The sequence below is a fragment of the Microtus pennsylvanicus genome, chromosome 5 (genome assembly GCF_037038515.1).
Source record: "Microtus pennsylvanicus isolate mMicPen1 chromosome 5, mMicPen1.hap1, whole genome shotgun sequence".
NCBI lineage: Eukaryota > Metazoa > Chordata > Mammalia > Rodentia > Cricetidae > Microtus > Microtus pennsylvanicus.
The window spans coordinates 10,699,604-10,712,396 of record NC_134583.1 but is presented as its reverse complement, the minus strand read 5'-3'; positions in this window follow the sequence as shown (position 1 = coordinate 10,712,396).

The window sequence follows — 12,793 nt, the reverse complement described above, 5'->3', positions numbered from 1 at the left end:
ATAGTTAAAATTCACATATAGCAGAAAAATCAAATAATAATAGCAAAGTTAATTCAAAGAAGGAATGCAATTTCTTTTCCAATCCAAAATTTGATGTTCTATCCAAACAGGAAAAAAAAGATCATAATAGATGCATGAAATAGGTTTCTATGGAAATTGATTCCATGGAGCTGGCTATATATCAGTTTTCAGTTTAGCTAAATCTGTCTAGGGAGTCACAAAACAGACAGACCAATCACTACACAGACTTGCTGCTGCCATGAGTTACGTGAAGTGGGTTTCTTGCTAGCAAATTGGCAGCAAGGGCCATCAAGAACTTGGGCTCTTTGTGAGCAGATCTTTTGAGATCTAAGAAAGCTGTGGGAGTGGGTACTCTCCACTGCTCACCCCACACTTGCAGCAGCGCTAGCTGGAAAGGCATCCAAACTGACCAATGTGGCTTGCTGGTCTTAAACACTGAAGGGTAGTTTGCCTCTAGAAAAGGGCTGGAACAGAGTCCAGGCTATTGTGCTCATCTCTCCCTGGCAGGATGCTCCATTCCCAGGGCATACTGCAGGGAGCACTGAGAACTACACACTACAAGGGGCTAAGACAGGGCTTGCTGTCCAAGGCTACTTTTCTCCTCAAGGCCCAGCAATGTATGTGGAAGATGGGGTGGAAGGACTGTGAGAGCCAGAGGTGACTCCAAGGAAAGAGTGTCTTTCGGGCACAACAGGGCAGATGCACGTATGAGATCACAGTGGCAGTGACAAGAACTGCACCAGCTCCAGCTGGAAAAAACATCCAAGATCTAAAGAAAGGAAGTGGGCTAGAAGTTTCTTCCCTAGCCATGAAGCTATTTCTAATTGGTAACTGCTGAGAGAGGGAAAATGTTTTTTTCAATGGGGTAACACTGAGTATAGCAACCACAGGCCAGGGAAGGCCCCATGCGCAATAGCCAGCCAACACAAACCATTTTCTAGTATGTTTTGTTTTCATTTTGTTCGTTTCTTTTTTGGAATTTGAGGTTTTCACAAGACAGAGAAAAAATATGAAGGCAGTCCACTGGGTAGGGAGGTGGAGAAGAATCTAGAAGTTGGGGAGAAATATAATAAAAATATGTATGAAATTCTCAAAAAAATACATAAAATGGAAAAATAATTGGAACTTCCAAATGTAGAGCCAGAAAATGGAGACAAGACACAGACTGATGCTGGGCATCAGAACTCCTAGACATAGAGTAGAAGTGAGGGGAGCACAGAACAGAGGGGTGGGCCAGGAGGAGGTGATGCCCACAAAAGAAAACAGTATTCCTGAACAAAGAACTGCTCCATCTTTCTCCCTGATGAGGAATCCAAATTAAAATGGTGTTGTGATGCCAATTTCATGGCTAATTCTGAAAAAAAGGGGGGGTTGTCAATGTTCTGTAATTCCATATTACAGAGAGCTTCACCCCCACAAACACTTTAGGCAACAACTCAGTGGTGTCTATAAAACAAAAGGCATCCCACAAATGGTAAGATATAATTTCTTGGTATCTTTACTGATAAACATTTTTATTTGTGAGCTAGGAGCATTATTGCAGCTTTGATTATAGCAGCAAAGGTGACTCCTACCAACATCTCCTATCACCCCCTCTGTGTGTGTGTGTGTGTGTGTGTGAGAGAGAGAGAGAGAGAGAGAGAGAGAGAGAGAGAGAGAGAGAGAGAGAGAGACACTGGTTATGTGCCAAGCTGGTCTAAACCTCTTTGTGTAACTGAAGCTGGCCTTTAACTCTTATCTAGCTTTTAAGTACAGAGATTTTGTGTGTGTGTGTGTGTGTGTGTGTGTGTGTGTGTGTGTGTGTGTGTGTGTCTTAGTCACTGTTTTATTGCTGTGAAGAAACAAACATGAACAAAGAAACTCTTATAAAAGAAAGCTTTCAGTGGGGGACTGCTTACTCTCAGAGGTTTATGGCACTAGCACCACACTGGGGAGCATGGTGCTATGCAGGTAGACATAGCTCTGGAGGACTAAGTGTGCTACACTAGATCCACAGGAAACAGGAAGACTGAGCCACGGAGCCTGGCATGAACTTTTGAAAGCTCAAAGCCCATTCTTAGTGACACATTTCCTCTAACATGACCACACCTACTCCAACAAGGCCACACCTCCTAGTACTTTCCAAGTAGTGTCACTCTCTGGGTGACCATGCATTCAAACATAAGAGCCCGTGGGGGACATTCTATTCAAACCACCACAGTGTGAGCTGCTCAGCTTCCTCCCACCTTCCTGGTAGTGTTTTCTCTATTCCTGGACTTCAGTTCTTTTTTTCTCCATAGCTGCCTCCAGTACCCTGAGTTCTCCTGGTTCCAGCCCAGCCTACAGTCATTATTTTTGCTTTCCTCCCTTGTTTTATGATGCCATTTCCAGCTTCTCATAGCATCATGACTTTCCGGTTTCACTTTTCCTTTCCTTGTCTCTCCTCTCTCTTGGCTCTTCCAGGTTCTTCTGTAGCCGTTATGCAGCTATCTTGCTTATCATTACAATGTTTCCCTGACATTTTCAACCTCGTTTCTTTTCCTTTTTAAGTTTCTTTTTAAAAGATGTCTTATTTACTACGTGTGTGTGTGTGTGTGTGTGTGTGCGCGCGCGCGCGCGCGCGTACACCCTTGGAAGTTAGAAGAGTGGGTCAAATTCCCATAGAGCATACATCCACTTGGACTTATAAATGGTAGTGAGCTGCCTGATATGGCTGCTAGGGACTGAACTTGGGCTGTCTGGATGAGCAGAAATGTTCTAGAGGACTAACTGGGTTTGAGACAGGGTTTCACCTTGTATCTCAGGCTGGACTAGAGCTGGCTAAGCAGCCTAGTTGATTTTGAACTTTCTGTCCTCTTGTCTCAGCCTCTCCAAAATTGAGCAACCACACCCATTTTCCAAGGCCACTTCCTAAGGCAGCCTTTGTTCAGGAGCCCACTCCTCCCAGCCCAAGGTAATTCATTGGTTAAGTGACACCTCTAGGGCATATTTGTTTTATATTTACTAGCTTGAATATAAACACATCCAAGTTAAACAACAGCAAGACAACCATAGTATATCAGAATGCTTATTCTCCTGGGATCACACATGGAGCAACGTGGTTCTGAACAGATGCTGATATTGCTATGTTACAGTCTCTCTCATTTATTTCTGCCTTACCAGGTGGGTTCAGTATCTAAGGCTAAGGGGGACACTTCAGCTCAACTTTGGATGCATCAATCAAGGCACACATATTTCTGTTAGCTGGAATGATAGCTCTTAAAAAAAACAAATAATTTACTTTTAAAATAGATTTTTATTATGAAATGATAAATTTGAAAATGATTTTAAGAATTCAGTTATATGTTTAGTATTTACTAGAGAAATCATTGTATTAAAATAATTTATAAATGACATAAAATGCCAAAAATATTTAATGAGTAATTACATCATTGGTAAACCATGATCTCTAACCATAGATCTAAATCAGGACTATGCAGGGCTGTGCAAGAAAGAGAGACCAGCAGTTACATGTAAGGGAGTCCTGTGGCAGAATTGAGAATGCCTGTCAATTATGTACACTGTGGTGGCTTAATACGAATGGCCCTCATAGGCTCATAAATTTGAATGCTTGGTCATTGGGGGGGGCGGTAGTGCTAACTTGACAGGGATTTAGAGGTGTGGCCTTGTTGGAGGAAGTGTCTTACTGGGTGTGGGCTTTGCGGTTTCAGGTTTCAAATGCTCAAGACAGACCCAGTTCTCTCTCTGTCTCTGTCTCTGTTTCTCTCTCTCTCTCTCCCTGATGCCTTTCAGTCAGGTTGTAGAACTCTTAGTTACTTCTCCAGCACCATGTCTGCCTGCCTGCAGTAATGCCTCCCACTATGATGACAATGTACTAAAACACTGAAACTGGAGGCCAGCCCAAATTAAATGCTCTCCTTTATAAGAGTTGCTATGATCATGGTGTCTCTTCACTGCAATGGAGCACTGACTAAGAAGACATACACCTAATAAAACTGGGTCAACTGGCCTGGAAGACAGTGAGGAAGAGGAGGAGAGGTACTGTGGAATAATCTCCTTGTTCACCATGAGAATATGTCATTCTGATTGGTTCAATAAAAACTGAACAGCCAGTAGTCAGGCAGGATTTCTGGGCAGACAGAATGCAGGGAAGAAGAAAGCCAAAGAAGCCAGTCAAATGTAGAACAAGTTAGACACACAAAATGGAAGACAGGTAAAAGCCACATGGTAGAAGGTAAAGAAATAAAAATATGGGTTGATTTAAGTTATAGGACCTAGTTAGAAACAAGCCGAAGCTAAGGCCAAGATTTCATAATTAATAATAAGTCTCTGTGTCATTTTGGGGAGCTGGCAGTATAGAAAAGTTCATCTACAGAGAGGAGAAGAGTCATTAGAACCACACTCCTGTGCGAGGACTAGCAGGCCAGGGTCAGGAGTGCACCTCACGGAACATTGCTGCCATGAGGCTAAGGAACTATACAGAGGAGCCCACAAGGGTGGCTTGAGTGACCCCTAATGGGAGGGGTAGAGAAAATGAGAGGGAAATTAGGGAAATCACCTGCCTGTTACACAGCAGCCCTTACCTAAACAAGTGGATCTTCCTATTTGAACTAAGCCTTTACTTTATATCAAAAAGTGAAGAACAGGGGGGAAAAATCAGATACAGTGGAGAAAGTATAGACCCAGAGGAAAGCAGTGCCCTGGCCACCTCTCATGACAGGGAAAGGAAATGACTGAGGTTGTCCCAGAGCCTGGGGCTTCTCATTTTAACCTTGTTATAGGCAGAGCAGATAAGAGCTCCTTACTTTGCTCAGAGTAAACACTAGAGGATGAAAGCTAAGTGCTGTTGCAATTGCTGCCATGGCTGAGTTGTTGTTCTTTTACAAAGAGAGAAAAGGCTCATTTAAACATTTATTCCTTCATTCTTCATGGCTGTTTTTTAAGCCTCTGATGTCTCCAGCATTCTTAACATTGCCATAGCACAGAAACATGCAGGAAACTGAATGCCAGTTATAAGGAACTATATGCTTACGTTTACCTTTTGTCGTGCAAAATGTAAACAATATTCAGTCCCACCATTCTAAAAACTATTTTCCAGTAGCCACTCCTGCTACAAAGTGGCAGTTTGCACTGCAGACATTTTATCTTAAGATAACCATACAGGAATGGAGAAAAGTTGGCTGTCAGTGTGGTGTGTCCTGAGAGACAACAGTGTTCCTACTTATCGCCAAGCTTAAAGGTTCCGTTCCTTCCCTTGACCATTCCCATAAAAAGAATCAGGGCAGGATATAGCAGATGTCTTCCCATGGGCATAGGGAAGTGCAGGAAGCAGTGCTCTGTGACCCCCATGGTGGTGCTTCATGTGCTGATGGCTCATTTAATCCTTAGAATACATTTCTGGAAATGAGACCTGAGAAAATCATGAAGATACCCACAGTCATCCAAAGAATATGAGCAGAGAAGAGCACAAGAGAGTGTATGATGAAACACCAAGTCTGTTCTGTTCCCATCCTGTTGCTATGCCAACAGCATCTCATGCATATACACACACAAACACACACATATACACACTCATAAATACACAGAGACATACACACTCATAAACACATACTCATATGCACACGTACATATACACATACATCCATACCTACACATACAAACACATATACACATACATTCATACACACACACATACAAACACACATACACACATATATACACAAATACACACACACTCATAAACACACACATACGCACATACGCACACATAAACGCACACATACACATAAACACACACACAAACATACGTACATGCATGTTGCCCAATAAGCAGAGTTCCTGAATATTTATTTCACCCTCTCGTGCTAGCCAGTTAGTCCAGTTTTGCTGGGTTAGACATGAAGACAAAGAGCAGCTCATCCCAGGAGACTAAGCGGAGAATAGGTCACTTAAAGTGAAGGACCCAAAGGGCAGAGCTGCCTCTGCCATTAGAGGTAAGAAGCAAAGGTGCTGTCACATACATTGGGCCTTTTTTTCTACTGGGATAACCAGTTTTTCCTGCATTTTTATATTTCCAGCTTCTGCAACATTCCTGAATTTCCTTGTGTGACCTGCAGTATTGAGACTCTGGAATATGGAAGAGCTCATATGTGCATTTTTCTCTTAAAGTTCACCAACACATTTTCAAAATGAATGTAAGTCTTTTATTTCTTCCTACATATTCTTTTGGATCATCAAAAAAAAAGGAAGCAAAATCAATTCTATTTCATGTTTGGTTTTCGGTAAAGTGTGAGAATTATCTGAACCATTTCCTTGTCCTAGATAGGGAAATATGTTTTCCATGCCATGGTTGACTGGAAGCACATAGGTAAAATAAAAATCTTCAAACTACTTCCCTTCAGATCCAGAAACGATGAGCAATTTGACATCCTGTATCCCCCCCGACTGCAAAGTAGAAACCTCTCTGTCAGAAGCTATTCTTGCAATATTATACCCCTAATGTTATGGGAAGTTGTTTGAGGCAAAAGGCAGCTGTAATAATGGGATTGTGTTTCGAAAAAGAGCTGGCTGTAAGGCCATGCTGTAAATGAAAAGCATCATAAAAGAAACGCTCCCACTCTTAAGAAACAGTGAGACTGCTGGAATAACTCATTGCAGGCTGTTTTCATAGCCCCCTAATTCTGTTTTTAAAATCAAAAGCAGCTCGGAAAGAATAGCTCACTCGGAGTTGGGAAGAAAGCCAAGCCTGTGCAATTTACACAGAATCTCAAGTCTTACTAAATACAGGCCATTCATTCAATCAATCAAAGAAGCAAGTATCGAGCACCAACTCGAGATGTTTAATTACGGTATGAGGCACACCTCTCCCCTCCCCCAAAGAATTTTACAGTTAGGCAAAGGCGATAAGTATAATGAGCTAGGGATCCTAAAGATAAGCAACGGCCCAGGTAAAGGGAGAAGCAGGTAACAGGCACAGCAAGGAAGGCTTACATTCTAGAGGAAGTAGCATTAGCCTGAACCTTGGAAGATGGGGACAGAGAATATTCTTGATAGAAACCACAATGTGAGGACAAAAACGATGTGAGGCAAACTCTGTGAAGGGTGTGGAAGAACATGCTGGTAGCCAAGGGAGTGGGTGAGTGCGACATGGAGAGCCAGAACCACAAGAGACAGCAGCCAGACCCTGTCCAGAAATAGGTGAACCTTCAGTAGCTGGTTGGCTGATGGAGTCAACTGCTCCTCCAGAGGGTGGTTAATGAAGGTCTCACAACTCTTGTATGCAGCCAGAGAGACACAGTGAAGACTATTTTCCTTCTTGGCCTAGCATTAGGATAATCCACAATGCTAACTTCAGTATCATGGCCAAGAAACAGGAGTCTCTTCTTCTGTTTTGTTTATTTCACTCATTTCTGATTTCATCTTAGTTTTTTCCAGAGTCTCTGTTTTCTGTTTTCCTTTATCCTCAATTCCTCATGAAAAATAAAAAAAACCTTGTATTACATATGCATTGATTATAAGACAGTGACTTACTAACGAATGTACCATAAAGATACAAACAACAAAGGAGGCCGGGGAGAAGGGTGCCCAACAAGTGCCTTTATCAGAAGCCAAATTAGTAACATTTTTCTGAATAGACTACCCTATATATCATTCCCTGACAGTTCTTACAAGTCCTACAATTTCCACAGCTCAGAAATTGTTCACACAGCTGGTTATATCCACCTTAGGCCTACATTTAGAAGTAAACATGACTTTTGATAATAGCTTGTTTTATTTTTTATTTAAATAACATTCTTCATTTATTTTACCCACCAACCAGTTTCCTCTCCCTCCTCTCTTCCTGTTCCCTCCCCTTTCCCATCTACTCTCTTCCCCATCTGCTCCTCTTCCATCTCCATTCTCCAATCAGAAAGGGGCAGGCCTCCCACAAAGCATGGCTTGTCAAGCTGAGGCAGGACCAAAGTCCTCCCCTTATATCAAGGTGGGGCCAGGTAATCCAGCCTGGGGAGCAGGTTACCAAAAGCCAGCTAAGTACCAGGGAGAGGTCCTGGTCCCAGTTATAAGCCTTACTAAGGGACCAGGCTACACAGCTGTCACATACATGCAGAGGGTCTAAGTCAGTCCCATACAGGCTCCCTTACAGTTGGTTAGGTGTCTGTGAGCTCTGGTGAGCTCAGGTCTGCTGTCTCTGCGGGTTCTCCCATCATGACACCCCTGGCTTGTACAACCCATCATCTATTTCTTCTGTAAGACTCTTGGGGTTCAAACAGTGCTTGTCTGAGGATCTCTGCCTCTCCTTCCATAGGTTACTGGGTAGAGTATCTCCAATGACAATTAGGGAAGTCACAAATCTGCTTACAGTAGACGGCCAGTTCAGATACCCTCTCCACCATTGCTAGGAGTCTTACTCGGGCTCATCCTTGTGGGTTCTGGAGGTTTCCCTGGCACCAGGTTTCTTCCTAACCCAAAAATATTCCCCGCATCTAGATGTCTCTTTTGTTACTCTCCCTCTCCATCCTGCCTTCAACCTACCTCCTGTCTTCTAAACAAGAAATGATATTTCTTAGCATGAATGCATTTAGACAGTAGGCAAAAATATTTTGAACTAGCACTAAAGCAACAGCCAGACTTCCTTCTAGAATACACCCAAATCAGTGCTTATGACAGCACTCTACCCTGCCAAGTCAACAGAGCCTGAAATGACCAACCATGACACAACCATGACAGATAGGAGTAGCGATAGAGAGTGTTGCATTCTGGGACATCAAGGACTCATGCATCTTCAGATCATTTATCATCCATAGCTCCAAATAGGTGGGTATTTGATATCTGCTAAACTGCACATCTGAGGACTAATCTATTCACACATGGCCCTAATCCTTTCCGTTTAGCTCACTTAGGTTGAGTAAAATAACAAACATTGGAGACTATATTTGATTCTATACATAATAACACATAGTTGTGGACATATTTTGTTTGTGATCTAACAAATAAAGCTTGCTTGAAGATCAGAGTGCACAGCTAAGCTACTACTCATCCCATAGAGGCCAGGCAGTGGTGACACATACCTTTAATCCCTAGCACTCAGGAGGCAGAGGTAGATGGATCTTTGTGAGTTCAAAGCCACACTGGGCTATATGAGATTAATCTGGTCTAAAAGAGAAATAGAGCCAGGTGGTAGTGGCTCACTTCTTTAATACTAGTATTTGGGAGTCACATGCCTTTAATCCCAGCACTAGGGAAGTAGAGATAAGAAAGTATATGACTGGGCAGAGAGAGGACTATAAGGCGGGAGAAAACAGGAGCTTGGTGCATTCACTCTGAGGAGTCATAGAGACAAGATCTTGCGTATTCAGTTTGAGCATTTGGAACTCTAGGGGTTGGCCGCTCTGCTTCTCTGAACTTTCAGCTTTTACCCCAATAGCTGACTCTGGGCTTTTATTATTAAGACCAATTAGAATTCACACAACACATGGTGAGAGAAAGTATGGGGGAAATGGCACAGTAAGAGCAAGTGTTGCTCAATCATGAGATTCTGAGTCTAAATCTCCATCGCCACACAAAACCAGCCAGGAGAAGCCATGAACACTTATATCCCCATCATTTCACTGAAGGCAGAGACAAGAGGATTGTTGGCGATTTCTGGCCAGCTTACCTAACCAAAAGTGAGTTCCAAATATGGTGAAAGACGCTGCCTGTCTTGAGGGAAGAAGGTAGAGAAGGAGAGAAAAAGGCACTTGGAGACTTTAAATGCCATGACTTCCTACACATTTGCTTCTGTGTACACACATACAACACACATGCACACATGGACAATTTTTTCCAAAGTAAGTATTAAGGCAATGACCAAACAGTTTGCCTAATAGTGTGTATGTGAAACAACAATGAAAAGCAAAGGGAATTCAGGTTGAAATCTCTGAAAGTCTATAAATATTTACTCTGTGCATTGGGAAGAGATAGTTGATCTTACATGTGTTTGGTTGGCTGGTTGTCTTACCTATTAGGATACAGCTATTGAAAGAGCTACTCATGGTAAAAACACACGCCTTTGCTCTAGTTTGTGCAAATATGACTAGGCATAGAATGTTCTATATCAGTAAAGCAAGTCCCTGCTTCAGAATATAAATGTATCATCACAGAGCGTCTCCAGCAGTCAGCTTGGCTATGCATAATCCCCAGCCAGTACCTCTTCTCCCAAAAAGTAATGGAGAAAAAAAAATAAAGGCAGTAAGCTTTCAAACTTCCACCTGCATTAGCATGGCAAGGCATAACAGTTTGGAGACCATTTCTGCTTAATGAACACCCACATTTGCATTTGAAGAGGACCTCGGGGGGCCATAAAGTCAGCACAGCATAGATAATTCTGAAGTCAACCCTTTTCTCTCACTAAAAGGTCCTTTAACTATAAAAACCAATTTTAATAAAAGGCATCCCTACTCAAGTTCTTCCATTATACAATATACTTCATCATAACATAAAGTGTTTGGCCCGGAAACTAACTTTATGGATTCCAGAGTAGATTAATGTTATTATTAGTCATGATGGCATACAGAATATCACATGTTTATACCTCATCAGACAAGGGTCAAAACAAAAACCTGGATTAGATTTTAAAGGCTAATTTCTTTGTTGTGCATTTTCCCGGTATCTACATGAAGAACAGGACTGAAAAGAGTCTCTTCATCGTCACAGACAATGACTGCAAGAGTGTTAAACAGGAAGTTACAGAGGGAACATTTGGAGTTGGACATAATGTGCTTAATTTACAACACTCTGAACAGAACTCCAAGGTGCTTTACCTCAAAATAAGAAAAAGATAAAAATGAGACTCTGTCATCTGGATATGCGAGATCAAGAGGGCTGGCTCCCCCAAAGTCGTGGAGTTCACGAAGCACATATGTGTCTCAGAAACTGAAATCAAGTATTTCCAGAAATTTTCTTTCTCATTTAAAATTGCACTTCTTCAGTAAGGTCTTCTAACCCTATCTAAGACCAGTTGTCTCCTTCCCTCTTTGTCCTAGAACCTCCTTGCCTTTTCCCACATTTGTAACCATGGCCAGCATTTCATGCCCTCTAGGGTGACGCTGCAGATAAAGCCCTGACCTGAAGCATGTCAGGAAAGGCTCTACTACTAAGATATCCACCCAGTTCTACCCAATAACATTTTTAGACTTCTCATATTTGCTCTGTGTCTCTGGGTCGCTTGTAAGCTTTGGGGTATGAGGACTGACCTGTGCCGACATATAAGCACTAAATATGTGTTACATGAGCGAATGAGTAAGACAAACTGAAGAGGAAGTAGGTCCACAGAAATCTTTCCCTTCTTGCCTCCCACTCTCTCTCCCTTTTTTTTTTTTTTTTTTTTTTTTTTTTACTATGGGACACATGGCTCCTACGAAACACTCGCTGTTTTAGGCTAGGAAGTATACTGACTTCCTATGGGTGCTGTTAAAGACCACCACAGACTCAGAGGTTTCTCCCAGGCTCTTCATTCTGTAGACAGGAGTGGGGTTCAGGTTTCAATCAACATGTTGGCAGGACTCCACTCTTTTTATAGGCTCTTAGTCAGATTTGTCTGAGTCGGATTTATTTCTTAACTTTTCCACCTCTTAAAGACTGCCTGGCTAGTCACCCCTACCTGCCTTCTTCAAGTCCTGTTTCGTTTAGAACACGTGACCCCTGATTATTATTTTGAGACAAAGTCTCATGTAGTCCTGGCTGACCTAGAACTTTATAATACAAGGAGTCTTAAACTGGTAGTAATCCTCCTGCATCAGCCTCCCAAGTGCTGGGATTACAGGCATGCACCACCATTCCTGACTGGACATCCTTTCTGTCATCACATCCTCTCGGAATCTTTACAGCCTCCCTTTTCCAACGAAAGTCTTCATAATGATTGATGTAAGGTCCACTTGGATAATTGGGTTATTTTCCCACTCTAAGGTCAATTGACTGAAGGCCTTGATTCTTGCTTTCCCAGAGGCAGAGGCATCCTCAGGTGCTGGCAATTAAGATACAGTTACTTTTCTAAGGGAAATGATTCTATTCCAGTGGGTTGATGAGGGAGGGAGGGACACATGAGGGAGTGAGGGCACACATCCAGTGGTAAGAAGACTGTTCTGTGCTTATTGTGGCTGGGTCGTTAATTATGGGTGACTGGGTCAGCAGCCTTCTGAAGCAATGCTTTGACATAAATAGGAACAACAAGCATCCCTGGATTCATTCTTAATGGGAGGAGTGAGTTCATGTAATCCGGATCAACTGAAGACAAACCAGAAAACACAGCATGGATTTGGGAAGCCAGTCCAAAGGCAGATGTGAGAAAATGATCTGTAGGTATCAGGATCTCTAGGTCAACTTCTATCCAGCCAAAATCTAGGTGAAAATACAGGACAAAACCACCACCTTAGAGTCAGAAATGAGGTCGGGCACTAAGAGCAAAGCTTCTTGGCCTGGTTGTAGCTTGGCACTCAAGTTTCTTTATCTCAGAATGAACCTCCTTGGTATCCACAGCTCTTCACTCCACTGTCAAGGTCACCTCTCTCCTCCCTAGCTGGATCTCAGTGGACCAACTGAGTCTTCAGGAGCAGTGGACCCGTGCTTCTCTGTCATATCGTAATACCTGCCCCAGACTCCAGCCAAGCTTAACTGAATGGTTGGGTCCCGGACTTCTGTTTCCGATGCATGACAGCTGTCACAAATGTTCCTCAAACCCTGTTACAGCTCCAGAGATCTGAACCCTCTCTTGCTCCTTCTCACATCTGTCAAATGCTTTCTACTTGACATCTCTGTA